Here is a 16,269-nt window from a genome sequence, read left to right on the forward strand (position 1 = left end):
CTGTCATGTAAGTCCAGTAGAACAGACCAGGTGAAGTCTAGTGCAGTGGAGGCAGAGCAGACTGATGGATCGATGCAAGAGAGAGTATGAGTAAGAGGATCAAAATGGGTGGGAGTACCCGTATTTAAAATATGGAGGGGGCGAGAGGCGAGAAAAGCCTCCAACTGGATGCCTCGTGAGTCACAATGAGACCCCCCCAGAGGAAATGGTGGGTGTTAAAATCACCAAGTAACAGAAGTGGTGGTAGTAAGGATGAAACTAGAAAGGCAAAATCTGGGATAGAAAATGCTCGAGAAGTAGAGAGATATGAAGAACATATTGTAAACCACTTAGTCAAGTGGATACGGGCTGCAGTGTAATGCAGCGAGGTATGGACAAATAGTTGACAGTATGGAATATCATTGCGTAGAAGAAGGGCACTTTCATTAAAGGTCCCATCTGAGAAAGGATCCGAAGAATACAATAAATTATAGCCTGAGATAGGTTGGAAAACAGCCGAGTGTAATTTTGGTTCTTGTAAGCAAGCACCAACAGGGGAAAACCTGGAAAGCAACATCTGAAGCTCACCCCGATTACCCCTGAGGCCGCGGATATTCCCCTGTAAATAGGCCATGATTGGCAATAAAGAAAATACCAGGAATTCGTAGGGAAGGGCACCTACGAACTAGAGGGGTTAGAAAAGTCAACGTGCGGTGGCATTGGAAGACGTTCAAGTAGTGAAGAATGGAGTTGTGGAGATGGAGGAGAGGGAAGAGAGGGAGGAGGAGGTGGATCAGTGTCCATTGAAGGTTTAGTCTCTGCAATATATTCTGAAATGGCTTCAAGTGTTTCTGAATTCAAAGATGTATGGGAGACAATATTGGAGGTAGAAGGAGGAGGGTGAGTAAAGATTGGGACAGTAATGGACTGTACCAAAGTAGAGGGGGACGAAAGAGTGTAGGGAACTGTAGAAGTAGTGTGGGAGGGGACAGAAGAGGCAGAAACTTGGGAGGTGGCAGAAGAGAGGGAAACTTGGGAGGGGACGGGGGTGGAAGGTATAGTACAAGGAGGAGGGTGAACCTCCACACTTGTAACAGAGCCAGAAAGAGGGGAAGAACTAGACACAGAGACTGGAAAGGTAAAGTGCAGAGGTGGAAGAAGGGAAGGAAGGGGCAAAGAAGATTTGAGCATGGGATTTTTTGGACTTCTGAGAAGTAGAGGGGCGATTGGTATAAGGTGTCGTACGGGGGCTTGTGAGGAAGGACACGAAGATGTGAGAACAGACTGAGTTGTAGTCGGGACGTCAGAGCCAAGGACAGCAAAAGTATCATGTGGGAGTTCGAACACGTGGATAGGGTAAAGTAATACTCACGTAGGCTGGAAGTACGTATAATTACGGATAATGTGGGTAGCGCCCAAACAGCCGTACCTATCTCCTTGCTCACTCTCGTCAGACTGACTGCCGCCCACAGTACCCATATGTGAGGGGGTCTTTGAATACTGCTGTGGTCAGCACAATATGAATACAGACAGTGACTCAGGCAGAGATGGTTGGTAGTGAGTCATCTACTGGTACACTGGTTGCTGGTAACTGGTTACTACTACTGAGAGCTCGGCGACGCTAATGTATGTCGTCCCGACATACAACTAATACAAACTAGAGATGGCAGGTGTACGGCTTGGGCTGATTCTATACAATGTCAAAGTACACAACAATTGAACATTATAACATACATAAGTAGAACATTGGAATGGAAGCTTACGTAACTGAAACTGTAATGCAATACAAGGTATAATATAGCACAACTCATCGAATGAAACTCAACGTTGGGATTACACAGTAGAAGTGATAAAAAAAAAAATTTGATCGATCGATCTGTATTCATGTGATCTACGGATTCTGAGGAAGGAATATATACAAAGAAAGAGTGTTTAACAGAAAGGCAGATTCGGTGCACTCAAATCTAGACTGTTAACTCTCAGAATTCGGAGAGAACGTGAACACAAAAAAAAATTCTTGAATACTGATAAGTTGATACTGTAATTATTCATCTATACAGGTTATTTACATTTAACCCCAACTCTGCTAGGGTAAGATTGACATATGCAGAATGGGTGTCATCTCTGGGAGGATCAAACTCTGTAGCACTGGCTAACTCATGCTGTATTTGAGGCAAATCTGAATTGGAAGTTACAAATGATACTTGAGGATTTCTCAATACCTGTCGTGTACGTAGGGAATAACGACATTCAGGTTGATCGTCTGACTGAGTATCAGAGGAAGAGAGTACAGGATCAGGAGGATTGTTAGTCTGTCACATTAGTCTGGGTTGGAACATCATTATCATCACATACTAACTTCATATGATCTAAATGCGATTCTTTATACTGACCAGTACTAATCTCTCTAACCTTATACAGTGGACCCCCGCATAGCGAACTTAATCCGTGCAAGAGGGCTGTTCGTTATGCGAAATGTTCGCTATGCGAATTAATTTTCCCCATAAGAAATAATGGAAATAAAATTAATCCGTGCAAGACACCCAAAAGTATGAAAAAAAATTTTTTTACCACAAAAAAATGTTAATTTTAGTACACACAAACTGAAAAAGGCATGCACAATTACATGACACTTACTTTTATTGAAGATCTGGTGATGATTGATGGGATGGGAGGAGGGGAGAGAGAGTGTTAGTGTTTAGAAGGGGAATCCCCTTCCATTAGGACTTGAGGTAGCAAGTCCTTTTCTGGGGTTACTTCCCTTCTTCTTTTAATGCCACTAGGACCAGCTTGAGAGTCACTGGACTTCTGTCGCACAAGATATCTGTCCATAGTGGCCTGTACCTCTCGTTCCTTTATGACTTTCCTAAAGTGTTTCACAACAGTGTCATTGTAATAGTCACCAGCACGGCTTGCAATAGCTGTGTGAGGGTGATTTTCATCAAAAAAGGTTTGCACTTCAAGCCATTTTGCACACATTTCCTTAATCTTTGAAGTAGGCAATTCCTTCAATTTCTCTCTCCCCTCCTCTGAACCAGTTTCCCCAGGTCTGGCCTCTTGCTCTTGAAGTTGATCTATCAGCTCATCAGTGGTTAGTTCTTCATTGTCCTCCTCCACCAACTCTTCCACATCCTCCCCACTAACCTCCAACCCCAAGGACTTCCCCAATGCCACAATGGATTCCTCAACTGGTATACTACTCCTCTCAGGGTTAGCCTCAAACCCTTCAAAATCCCTTTTGTCTACACATTCTGGCCACAGTTTCTTCCAAGCAGAGTTCAAGGTTCTCTTAGTCACTCCCTCCCAAGCCTTACCTATAAGGTTTACACAACTGAGGATATTAAAGTGATCCTTCCAAAACTCTTTTAGAGTCAATCCAGTGTCTGTGGTCACTTCAAAGCACTTTTGAAACAGAGCTTTTGTGTACAGTTTCTTGAAGTTGGAAATGACCTGCTGGTCCATGGGCTGCAGGAGAGGAGTGGTATTAGGAGGCAAAAACTTCACCGTAATGAAGCTCATGTCCCCATAAAGTCGCTCTGCCACGTCTGTAGGATGACCAGGGGCATTGTCTAACACCAGGAGGCACTTAAGGTCTAATTTCTTTTGAGTTAGGTAATCTTTCACATTGGGGGCAAATGCATGGTGTAACCAGTTATAGAAAAATTCCCTAGTGACCCATGCCTTACTGTTTGCCCTCCACAGCACACACAAATTATCCTTGAGGACATTCTTTTGCCTGAACGCTCTGGGAGTTTCAGAGTGATACACTAATAAAGGCTTAACTTTGCAATCACCAGTAGCATTGGCACACATCAACAAAGTAAGCCTGTCTTTCATAGGCTTATGTCCTGGGAGTGCCTTTTCCTCCTGAGTAATGTAGGTCCTGCTTGGCATTTTCTTCCAGAACAGGCCTGTTTCATCACAATTAAACACTTGTTCAGGTTTCAGTCCTTCAGTTTCTATGTACTCCTTGAATTCCTGCACATATTTTTCAGCCGCTTTGTGGTCCGAACTGGCAGCCTCACCATGCCGCATCACACTATGGATGCCACTACGCTTCTTAAATCTCTCAAACCAACCTTTGCTGGCCTTAAATTCACTCACATCATCACTAGTTGCAGGCATTTTTTTAATTAAATCCTCATGCAACTTCCTAGCCTTTTCACATATGATCGCTTGAGAGACGCTATCTCCTGCTAGCTGTTTTTCATTTATCCACACCAATAAGAGTCTCTCAACATCTTCCATCACTTGCGATCTTTGTTTCGAAAACACAGTTAAACCTTTGGCAACAACAGCTTCCTTGATTGCCGTTTTCTTGCCCACAATAGAACCGATGGTTGATTTTGGTTTCTTGTACAACCTGACCAGGTCGGTGATACGTACTCCACTTTCATACTTATCAATGATTTCTTTCTTAAGTTCAATGGGTATTCTTACCCTTTGAGGTGTAGGGTTGGCACTAGAAGCTTTCTTGGGGCCCATGGTCACTTATTTTCCACAAACAGCACCGAAAACACTGTAATAATACGAAATATTCCGAGTGTATGCTTGGATGTTACCGCGGAGGCTGGCTGGTAAACAATGGGACGGGCGGCACATGTGAGGCTGGGTGAGGGCCCACATTGGACGCGTCTCGGACGAAGTTCGCTGAGCGGGTTTTTGTCTACTATGCGGGCCAAAATTTTAGCGAACAAAGCGTTCGCTATGCGGAATGTTCGCTATGCAAGCCGTTCGCTATGCGGGGGTCCACTGTACTTATTACCAGTGATGTGTTCAACTACTCGATAAGGACCAACAAACTTTTGATCAAGCTTTGGCATTGCAGACGTTTTGTTTAAGTTAGTCAGCATAACTCTCGAACCTACTTTGATTTTGGATGGCTTTGCTCGAGTGTTTGCCACTCTTGTAAATTCTGCTGTTGATTTATGAAGTGTTTCATGGATTCTTCTAAAAACACTTTGAGCTAAGCTGGTAAGAGTTGCTATGAAATCATCAGGGTTGTAATTTGGTTTCGGATTAGAATATAGCAACTCATAAGGCAAACGTTTATCTACACCATACAATGCATAATGTGGAGTGTCACCTATAGAAACATTGTAAGCAGAATTTATAGCACACTGCAAATCAGGTATAATTTCATCCCAAGTTTCACTGTTGGGATTGATAGTGGCTCTCAAGACATCAAGTACTTTCTTATTGGTTCGTTCCGCTAACCCATTGCTGGCAGGATGATGAGGAACAATGGTGGATTTAGAGATCTTGTACAAGGTACACAAATTTTCAAGAATCTCATTACAGAATTCACCTCCATTATCTGTTACTAGGGACTTAGGGGTGGTATGCCTGCAGATAATGCGTTCTTTAAACGCTTTAGCTACTGTCTCGGCAGTCTTATCTGCAATAGGAACTAACTCACAATATCTGGTGAAATGGTCTACCATAACACAGATGTTTGTTGCCTTGGTGGGAACATTGGAAATTAGTTAACAAATCTAGCGCAGCTCTTTCCCAAGGTTTGCTAGTGGTTGGATATACTTGGATTGGATTAGGACCATTAGCATTACCTTTATGTTGCATACAGACACTACATTTCTTAACATACTCAGAAATATCAGTTGCCATACGAGGCCAAAAGTGTTTCAATCTGGCTTGTTTTACTGAACGATCCATACCAGGGTGTGCAACACCTGGTACATCTTGAACTAGCTGTAAAGCTACATTCACTAGTGACTGTGGAATTACTAACTAATATACTCTTCTGCTAGGAGTACCCAACTCGGCTGTTCGATACAGTAATTCTTGGTTCATGACAAAGTCACTGATGGGTGCTGGTGGCTTCACAGTCAGAAAGATCTTCCTGGAGCAGGAATCAAATCACCAGAACACAAGGGATCGGTTCTTTCTTACTGGAGGAATGAACAAACTCAGTGGAGTGGATGACTCCCCCCGGTTGAAAAAAATTAACGCTATAACACGCAATATGAGCAAGAGAGAACAATCTACTATCTCAAACTGCAAGCACAGGAGAAAAGAAATGAACACGGTGAACAATGCTGATATTCAGTCTGAGTCGCACACAGTGAAACGAGGTATCAGCTATACACTTCACTTACAAACGTTAACAACGTAGAAGTTACTCGAGAAATAACTTCTTACAATGCACTTATTACTGTCAACTAGGATGGGATCACAATCTGAAACACAAGGGACAACAACAACACTCAAGTAAGCACACTATCCACAGAAACGTCTTTCTACAACGGCTTGTGGCATCAGCAAGAGATGGCATAACTCGTTGCAAGTAAAGTTCTTCTCAAAGCGTCCCATGGGCGTGGGTTCGAATCCCACCGCTGCCACCATTTATCATGTGGGAGTTCGAACACGTGGATAGGGTTAAGTAATACTCACGTAGGCTGGAAGTACGTATAATTACGGATAATTTGGGTAGCGCCCAAACAGCCGTACCTATCTCCTTGCTCACTCTCGTCAGACTGACTGCCACCCACAGTACCCATATGTGAGGGGGTCTTTGAATACTGCTGTGGTCAGCACAATATGAATACAGACAGTGACTCAGGCAGAGACGGTTGGTAGTGAGTCATCTACTGGTACACTGGTTACTGGTAACTGGTTACTACTACTGAGAAAAGGATTAGAGGCCAGAGTGGCTATGGGAGGGGCAACAACAGAGGAGGCTGCAGAAGATGGGACCCCAGAAGTGGGGGGACATTTTGAAACACGAGAATAAGAAACATGGGGGTAGTCTCCCTTGGAGGCGGAGATGAGTAACTGCCATAGCATAAGGGAGACCTTCTGCCTCTTTGAGGCAACGGATTTCACGCTCATTCAAGTAGACCTGGCAACGGCCAGAGTATGAAGGGTGAGCCTCATTACAATTAAGGCAAGATGGAGGTTGATTGCAAGATGCATTAGAATGGTCGTCGGCACCACAGACTGGGCATTCAGCTATAGATCTGCAATATTTTGCTGGGTGACCAAAACGCCAGCAATTTCTACACTGTTGCGGCGTAGGGATCACCTTTTGAACTTGTAACCGATGTCCCGCGACAAACAGAGGACGGGAGTTCACGGCTGTCGAAAGTTAATCGAGCCACATTGCAAGGGTAACATCTCCGCCCGCGGGCAGGAAGGACATAAGTGTCTACTTTGAGGATTGGGAGATCCTGGAGTTCCAGCTGTTCAAGAATGTCATTGCCACATGACTGGAAATTCTGTTGGACTATGGTATGGGGCAGAATGACAGTACCACTACAAGAATTGAGAGAAAGATGTTTTTCAATAGTGATAGGAGTAGTATCGATATGCGAAAGGAGAGAAAGATCATGAGCTTGGGTAGCATTCTGGACAGTGACAATGCACGTACTGCTCTTGAGAGCATGAAATGAAATATCTCTACCAACATGACGCAGGAGCGCTTTGCCAATGTACTATGGTCAGAAAGATAGGCAGAAGAAGTAGTCGGTCTTAAAGCAAAGAATTTAGTCCATTGTGTGGTCCGAAACTGAGCGTGGAGAGGGAGTGCATGACGTGTCGGTCGTTTCCGAGTAGAATGGGAAGGTAACAAAGGAACATCATCGGGAGATTGACGATGGCATTTAGGAGTAGGACCGGAGTTGGTCTGTCGTGAAACGGGCTGGCGATTCGAAAATTGCCGTACCGTAGAGGGAGAGGCCGGAAGCATAGTCAAAGGAGAGCAGAGGTCAGACAAATCGAAGGAGTCAGTCGTAGCCCCGGTACCTGAAGTGGGCGAGGAAGCAGCACCAGCAAGAGGTACAGGGGCATCAGGAATGTCTGAAGAGTGGTCTAAAACCAAGGCAGGGTCAGAATGGGGTGCGGTATCAAGAAGGGGCCCGGGGGTAGTGGGTTCATGGATTGGGTTCTCCATAGTTAGGTTACTCCTTTGCTTTTTGTTTTTAAGAAAAAAAAAAAGAAAGAAAAGATAATAAAAATAAAAAAAAGAATAAAAAAAGGGGGGAGCGGGGAAGAATAGTTCCCAGGAGGAATGAAAGGGCCAGAAATCTCCCTCCGTGCCCAAGAGGACCTCAGCACCGCTAGTAGTGCAGATGCAGCATGGAACCCGTGCCATACCCTACCCTTCATGCCAGTAAACCAGCAATCCGGGATAGCAACCTCACATCTGCCGAGCTACCTCGGTGGACAAAAGAGAGGGCGGCCGGATATCAGCCACAAAGCATACCTCCTTCGGCCACCATCCCCGGAATCCAAAAGGAGGCTTCCAGAGATACAACCGTCGCCCGAAAGACACCCAAAGCTACACTCTGGGATACCAGAGGGGGATCGGGACATCCCCAGGCAATCCAGATTCCACAGCAAACTACGCCACCGCCAAGAACCTCAATGGAATGGGATGGACCCCGGTATCCTTTCCCCTACCTAGGAACTAGCGCGCCTGTGGGAGAAATCCCAAAGGCCAAAAAGAGGAAGGGCAAAAGGGAGGGGTGGGGAGGAGGAGGAGGAAAGGAAAAAGGGGAGGATGGGATAGGGAAGGGGGGATTGGGAGGGTAATTAGGTTCGGTCTGAGGAAGGAGACCGACAGGTCTAATTCCTCAGACCAAGAGCCTCTCCACCAGAACAAGGAGCCCCCCTTGAAGAGGATAAGTTTGAAGAGAATGCACTGACAATGAATATTCAAAATATTTTAGTAGAGGGCAGCATCATTTACCCAGACATAGTTTTTTTTTTTTTTTTTTTTTTGTTATATGTTTGTAACTATCTTTTGTAGTCCTCCATTAGTTAACTACGTCATTTTTTATTCTTTAGTGTGTACAATCTAAAACAATTAGTGCAATACAATCCAAAGTTAAGCATTTACTGTCTAAAAAGATAAACATTTCTATTTTTTTTTGTAACTGTAACTACCTTTTGCAATCTGCCATTGTTAACTCTAGTGTGTGCAGTCTATAATAGTTGGTGTAATACAAAACCCCCTTTTTGTTTACCGTCTAGCATTTGTGCAAAATTTTATTTAAGACCATTTTTACCATCTTTTAACTTTATATTTTTTGTATTATTATTACTTGTTAAGTAGCTGTGCAATCTGTAGAATAGCTCTTCTGCTACCTACACTCTGTACTGCTTGTATAAGCTCTCATATTGCATCCAGTGCAACATTAACAGTTATCTTTATATTATTTATACATTGTTAAACCTGCATTAGTTATACGATTACAAACATCAATCCTGATTTTAACCTTTTATTAAATAACACACATGATCCTAACAATAATTGCCTTTATTATATTGCTAGTCAGGCTGACACTACTCAGTGCCAACAATAACATAACAGTATTCAATTATAATGTCAGATCACTAAGCAAGCACTATGATGACCTCCAGGCACTACTGAATTCACTAAATGTCAGTATGTCTATCATTACTCTCACTGAAATATGGCTAAAACATGATGTTACAAACATCTACTTCATACCTGGCTACACAGCAATACACAATTGTAGGCCAGAACAATTAGGAGGTGGAACAGCTATATACTACTCTGATGAACTAGAGTGTATAAATTCTACTTGCACAAGGGATGAACATGGTGAATATACCTTTGCAAAATTTAAATCCAATAACCTTACAAAACCTCTAACAGTCAGAGCAATTTATAGAGTTCCTCACTCCAATATTTACTCTTTTAGTGAAAAAACTAAGAAACATAATAACCAGTGCTGAAATGAACAAACACCACCTAATACTTACAGGGGACTTCAACATAAATCTCATCCATGACCATGACCCACAAGTAACTGAATTCACAAACACTATGAACAGCTGCTTACTTCTGCCAACAATAACAAAACCTACAAGAATCACTGACACAAATGCCTCATTACTAGACCATATCTGGACAAACACTATCCCCATTAAAAGCAGGCATAATCACATATAACACCACTCACCACTATCCCATCTTTCTCATAACCAACTTGTGTAAAGTGCCCCAGGACACAACTAAGATCACATTCCAATTACGTGTACTTGACGAGTCATCTGTTAATAACTTTATTTCAGCATTAAGTGACTGACTGGCAAAACAAGCTAGCAGACAATTTCAATATTGATGAATGCGTTAATATTTTTTTGCAACAAAAAAAAAAAAAAAAAACCCACTAACATGCATTGCCCAATAAAAACTAAGCAGATCACAACAAAGACTAAACAGCCCCTGGCTTACAAACAGCATCCTCAAATCTATTGATAAAAAACATCTATATGAAAAACAGCACAGAATGGGTCTAATAACAAAGGATCTCACAAAACATTACTTATCAAAAGACTTCCTGACCTTCATCATAAAGTAACCACCAAACCCATTGATGTTGTGTGTCTACAAGAGTGCAGAGTCCCTGAAAAATCCCAACCCCCTAAATTACCATCATTTATTGCATATAACCTCAAATCTACTAACTCTTGTGTTCTATATATTAAAAAATCGCTTCCCCATCAACTTCTTGCACACAAGAAAACAGAGGGGTTACAATATCACGGTGTTAGGATTTATATAGGGAACTCTGCTCTCAACATATTTAACTTGTATGCTCCTGCTGATAAATTTAATTACTTGGAGCTCCCAACTTGTGCTCATTCAGAGCCTACTCTTATTATTGGCGATTACAGGGTGGGAGTTGTCACAGCTGCTCTTTGCTGATGACACTGTGCTCTTGGGAGATTCTGAAGAGAAGCTGCAGAGATTGGTGGATGAATTTGGTAGGGTGTGCAAAAGAAGAAAATTAAAGGTGAATACAGGAAAGAGTAAGGTTATGAGGATAACAAAAAGATTAGGTGATGAAAGATTGAATATCAGATTGGAGGGAGAGAGTATGGAGGAGGTGAACGTATTCAGATATTTGGGAGTGGACGTGTCAGCGGATGGGTCTATGAAAGATGAGGTGAATCATAGAATTGATGAGGGAAAAAGAGAGAGTGGTGCACTTAGGAGTCTGTGGAGACAGAGAACTTTGTCCTTGGAGGCAAAGAGGGGAATGTATGAGAGTATAGTTTTACCAACGCTCTTATATGGGTGTGAAGCATGGGTGATGAATGTTGCAGCGAGGAGAAGGCTGGAGGCAGTGGAGATGTCATGTCTGGGCAATGTGTGGTGTGAATATAATGCAGAGAATTCGTAGTTTGGAAGTTAGGAGGAGGTGCGGAATTACCAAAACTGTTGTCCAGAGGGCTGAGGAAGGGTTGTTGAGGTGGTTCGGACATGTAGAGAGAATGGAGCGAAACAGAATAACTTCAAGAGTGTATCAGTCTGTAGTGGAAGGAAGGCGGGGTAGGGGTCGGCCTAGGAAGGGTTGGAGGGAGGGGGTAAAGGAGGTTTTGTGTGCGAGGGGCTTGGACTTCCAGCAGGCATGCGTGAGCGTGTTTGATAGGAGTGAATGGAGACAAATGGTTTTTAATACTTGACGTGCTGTTGGAGTGTGAGCAAAGTAACATTTATGAAGGGATTCAGGGAAACCGGCAGGCCGGACTTGAGTCCTGGAGATGGGAAGTACAGTGCCTGCACTCTGAAGGAGGGGTGTTAATGTTGCAGTTTAAAAACTGTAGTGTAAAGCACCCTTCTGGCAAGACAGTGATGGAGTGAATGATGGTGAAAGTTTTTCTTTTTCGGGCCACCCTGCCTTGGTGGGAATCGGCCAGTGTGATAATAAAAAAATAAAAAATAAATACAATGCGAGACACAAAAGCATTGGAAACTCACAGTTTGGTAATCGTAATGGTAATCAACTGTTGTCACTCTTAAACAGTCATGATAATGTCCAAATTGTAGGTGATCTTGAACCCACACATATCTATGGAGGCGTCCTTGATCTGTGCCTGGGCTTCAACATTACTTCTACCAGCTGTGAGTCTTCCATTGTAACAGATATAGCATCTGATCATTTCCCTAGGTTAACCTCACTAGATATTTGTAATACTATCCTTCCTGGTGGGATATTCAAACGGAAACGTTTTAAAGTTCCCACTGATCAGCATGATGACTTTGTTGCACATGTGACTGACTGGTATAATTCCTATGAGTGTTCCTCTGTAGAGACCTTTAACAATGATCTTGTGAGCAGTATTCAGAACTACTTAGAGCCGCCACTGAAACCTCTTGGTACTCTAAACCCAACAAACTTCCATAATAATCATACCTCCTTCAAAAACCATACTTATTACAATGATTCTAAACTTCGTACACTGAAACGTACTGCTCGCAGACTAGGCCTAGCCTATAGAAAACATCGTACCCCTGGAATGCTGAGGCTCTTCCAAACTGCCCTTGCTGCTGCCAGAGAGCGTATGACAGAGCTGCGGCAAACAGACTGGGAAAAATTTGTCAACGGTCTTAATGCTCACACCCCACTTAGCCGGGCTTGGAGGGACATAAATAGAATTAAGGGTAACAGAACTGGGCAGATCGCGCACCCTCATCCCTTACATAGGGCGAATGAGTTAGTCAGTGCTTGGGCTGCTACATCTAGCTATGACAATCTTCCCAGTACCACACAGGCAAAATTAAATGACAAATATGATGCAAGGGAGAGACTTGTTTGCTTTATGCTCAGCAAGGCAGATGATTGCAACATTCCTTTCACTAATTATGAACTTGATGCAGCACTAACTAAGGGCAACTCCACGTCGCCTGGTGAGGATGGTATTACTTACAACATACTCAGATTGCTGTGTCGAGTACCAGGTAATCCATTACTTGAATTATATAACATGAGCTATGTAACTGGGGAGCTCCCTCAATCTTGGACCAACAGCCTCATCATTCCAATTCCTAAGCCCAATCAACAAAATGCATTTCGGCCAATCTCTCTTACTAGCTGCTTGTGTAAAACATTTGAGAGAATGATTCTTAATCGTCTCATGTACAGAATCAAACAATTTTTGTCTCCCCGGTTACATGGTTTCATGCATGGAAGGAGCGTGCATCATTGCATAGCCACCTTTCTGACCCTGCACACTGACAGCTCATACACTACCTTCCTTGACCTTAAATCCGCTTTCGATGTAGCCAACTGACATGTAATCATTAGTGAACTTGCCAGAATGGATGTTGGAGGATGGCTTCTCCGCTGGATTAAAGGCTACCTGTCCAACAGAAAATCGTCTGTGTTGTTCCAGGGACATAGAAGTGTAACTAAAGACTTGGAATTAGGAACCCCACAGGGAGGTGTGCTCAGTCCCACACTGTTCAATATTCTAATTAATGCATTACTTAATGCTATGCCTAGTCAGCCCCATCATTATGTGATTAGTTTTGCTGATGATATAATGATTCACACCACCGGATTCTCCAACACCCAAAACATTCTTAATCATGTACTAGCCTCGTGTCAGGACCTGGGGTTGATAATCTCTACTGATAAAACAAAGATACTCAATAGGCGTCCTCCTCGACAAAGGCACAGTTCGTCAGATCCAATTGCATGATGGGTCTCTTCTAGAATATGTAAACAGATACAGGTATCTAGGTTTTGAGGTTCCACTACTTGGACCTGTTGTAACAAGACTTTGTCGCCAATACAAAGAACGACTAAGAGCACTTAGAGTTGTGGCAGGGCTTCACCCCAGGTATGGTGCTAATGTTAAAATTGTGAAAATGATGTATCTTGCTTATATTAGATCATTGGTTGATTATGCTGCGCCACTACTTGCTCTTGTGTCTGACTGGAAGCTTGGAGGGCTGGAAAAACTGCAGAATGAAGCAATGAGGATCATTTTAGGATGCCCTCGTACTACCAAAATTTTAAATATGCAAAAAGAACTTGATATTCCAAGCATAAAGATCGTGTTACTGAAAGAAATATCCTAATTGGGGTTAATATGCTCAGGCAAGCTCATTCAAACCCCTGCACAGAAGCCCTCCAAACTTTCCTCAGCACTGGTGAACACTCCTCCAGATGGATCGAAAAAACTGGAACCGACCTCTGCATGAATCAGATACATGATCTATGTCAAGTAAGGCAACAGCGGCACTTCTCCACTCCATGGAATATTACCCCATTCCAAACTACCATTCCTCCATTTTCCCCCAAACTACTTCTTAAATCACAACCAAAACTTCGCCTTGAAGCCAAACATGAGGCCTTAAGCTGTATTGATAACTTGATCACACAGCACACACACTCGCAAATTATTTACGCTGATGGTTCTGTTCACCAATCCACTGGTGCAGCTGGTAGTGCTGCTGTCGTCGTACAGAGTGATGGCTCTCTTAAAGAAATTGGAGCACGCATCAATAATTGGGCCTCTACCCTTCAGACAGAACTGTTTGCCATACTCCTTGCACTGAAATGCATCTATGTATCAAAGATTGACAGTTTAATTGTAAATGATTCTCTGTCATCCATAAATGCTCTCAACTCATTAAGCATAAATTGTGGCATGCTTGTGTCAGAAGCCAGACACAGGTATGGTAGGATTGTGGACAGTGGAGTCAGAGTGCACATGCTGTGGATTCCATCTCACATTGGTCTTCAGATGCACGATAGAACTGATAAATTGGCTAAGCTGTATGCTTTCAAAGAGGGAGTAGATTACAATCTTGGCTTGTCAGGTAGTAGTTTGAGAACAATAATACGAAAAGAACTTCAACTGAATTTTATGGACTTAAGGCTCAGGGAGATTGACACCAGTGAGTCCATCTATCATCATTCTATCATGCAGGAGGAGCCACATGTCTATGGTGCATCCAACAAAATAAGCAGACTCTTGGATGTCACTACTGCCCGGCTCCGGCTGGGTTACAAGTATCTTTGGCAGGTTAACCCTTTGACTGTCGCAACCCCCAATCCTGAGGTGTCTCCTGGTGTCACAAAATTTAAAAAAAGAAAAAAAAATTATTTTTTCTTATGAAATGATAGAGAATCTTTTCCCGATTGTAATGACACCAAAAAAACGAAATTTGATGGAAAACTGACGGAATTATGCTCTCGCGAAGTTAGCGACCTCGGCGCTGTTTACAAATCGGCGATTTCGCCCACTTTGAGCCCTATTTTCGGCTAATTCCATTGTTCCAGTCGCCCAAACTCATAGCTATTTCTTTAGAACTTCATTTTTTCTATCGATTGAGTACAAGAAACTGCCCATTTACTGATTTCAACTACCTAATAATGTGGTCAGAAATTTGCAATTTGGCCAATTTCACGAAAACTAAAAAATATGACAATTTCAAAATAAGGTCCAGAATGAACAATGCAGACATTCCAGGCTCTAAAATAACGTTTTCTTTGTTCATCAATCACGTCTCCAGGCCCCTCTGATATTACTCTTGCTTTCTATTTTGAATTTTTATTCAAACAAAAAATATTAGACTTATTATGCAGACTACTGCAATGCTGTAATAACTGTATAAATAACATCAACCCATTCATGACTGCATATTAGAATGGCTAGTTGGACATTTATTGGACAATGGCATCATTTGTTTACTTTTGAACATTGGCAAAAATCAAACATTTCCCCTACTTTGAGCTCCATTTCTAGGTTCTTTTTATAGTAAAATCAATCAAAAACACCTCTATTTCTGTAATATGTTTTCCATTCTATCAAATGAGACCAAGAAAACGAGAATACAACCATAAATACTATACGAAAATAGACCACAAATTCGGCATTTTAATTAAAAAAAAAACGGTCGGAGTTTTTTTTTTCTCATTATGCACTGCGTGCTCCAGGATTTTTTTTATATGGTGCACACTGACCACACAGACCCATTCTCTCACATGTGGGCCTACCAGCTTTCTCCTGCTTGATTTGAAGCCGCTAGAATTTATGAGTATATATACGTCAAACACGGCACCTCGTAAAACGTATATATACGGCCGCGACAGTCAAAGGGTTAAATCACCACCACCAGATGTAGACCAAACGAAATGTAAACTTTGCTAGATGGACTATTGTCACACCCTGCGTCATTATGTACTGGAGTGTGATAAAATTAATGAATTTAGAAACAACTCGCTCAGAAATGTTCAAGAAATGGCAAAGTACTTTATCCACAGTGGTATATTGCAGACCATTCTGGAGAAATACCCTGATTTTGCTAGCTGTAAATAAAGCATTACCACATGTGTGCATGTGTGTGTGTGTGCGCATGTGTGTGTGTGTGTGTGTGTGTGTGTGTGTGTGTGTGTGTGCGCGCGCGCGTGTGCGCGCGCGCGTGTGCGCACGTGTGTATGTGTGCGTGTGTATGAGTGTACTCACCTAGTTGTACTCGCCTAGTTGAAGTTGCGGGGGTCGAGT

The 16,269-nt window shown here is 42.6% G+C and overlaps 1 protein-coding gene across 2 annotated transcripts in view; it reads right to left on the reverse strand.

The window, feature by feature from the left end:
• Positions 1-16,269, reverse strand: part of LOC128702446 (BMP and activin membrane-bound inhibitor homolog) — a 125,808-nt gene that overhangs the window by 42,503 nt on the left and 67,036 nt on the right. The window lies entirely within an intron of this gene.

This window comes from Cherax quadricarinatus, chromosome 74 (genome assembly GCF_038502225.1).
Source record: "Cherax quadricarinatus isolate ZL_2023a chromosome 74, ASM3850222v1, whole genome shotgun sequence".
Classification (NCBI taxonomy): Eukaryota; Metazoa; Arthropoda; class Malacostraca; order Decapoda; family Parastacidae; genus Cherax; species Cherax quadricarinatus.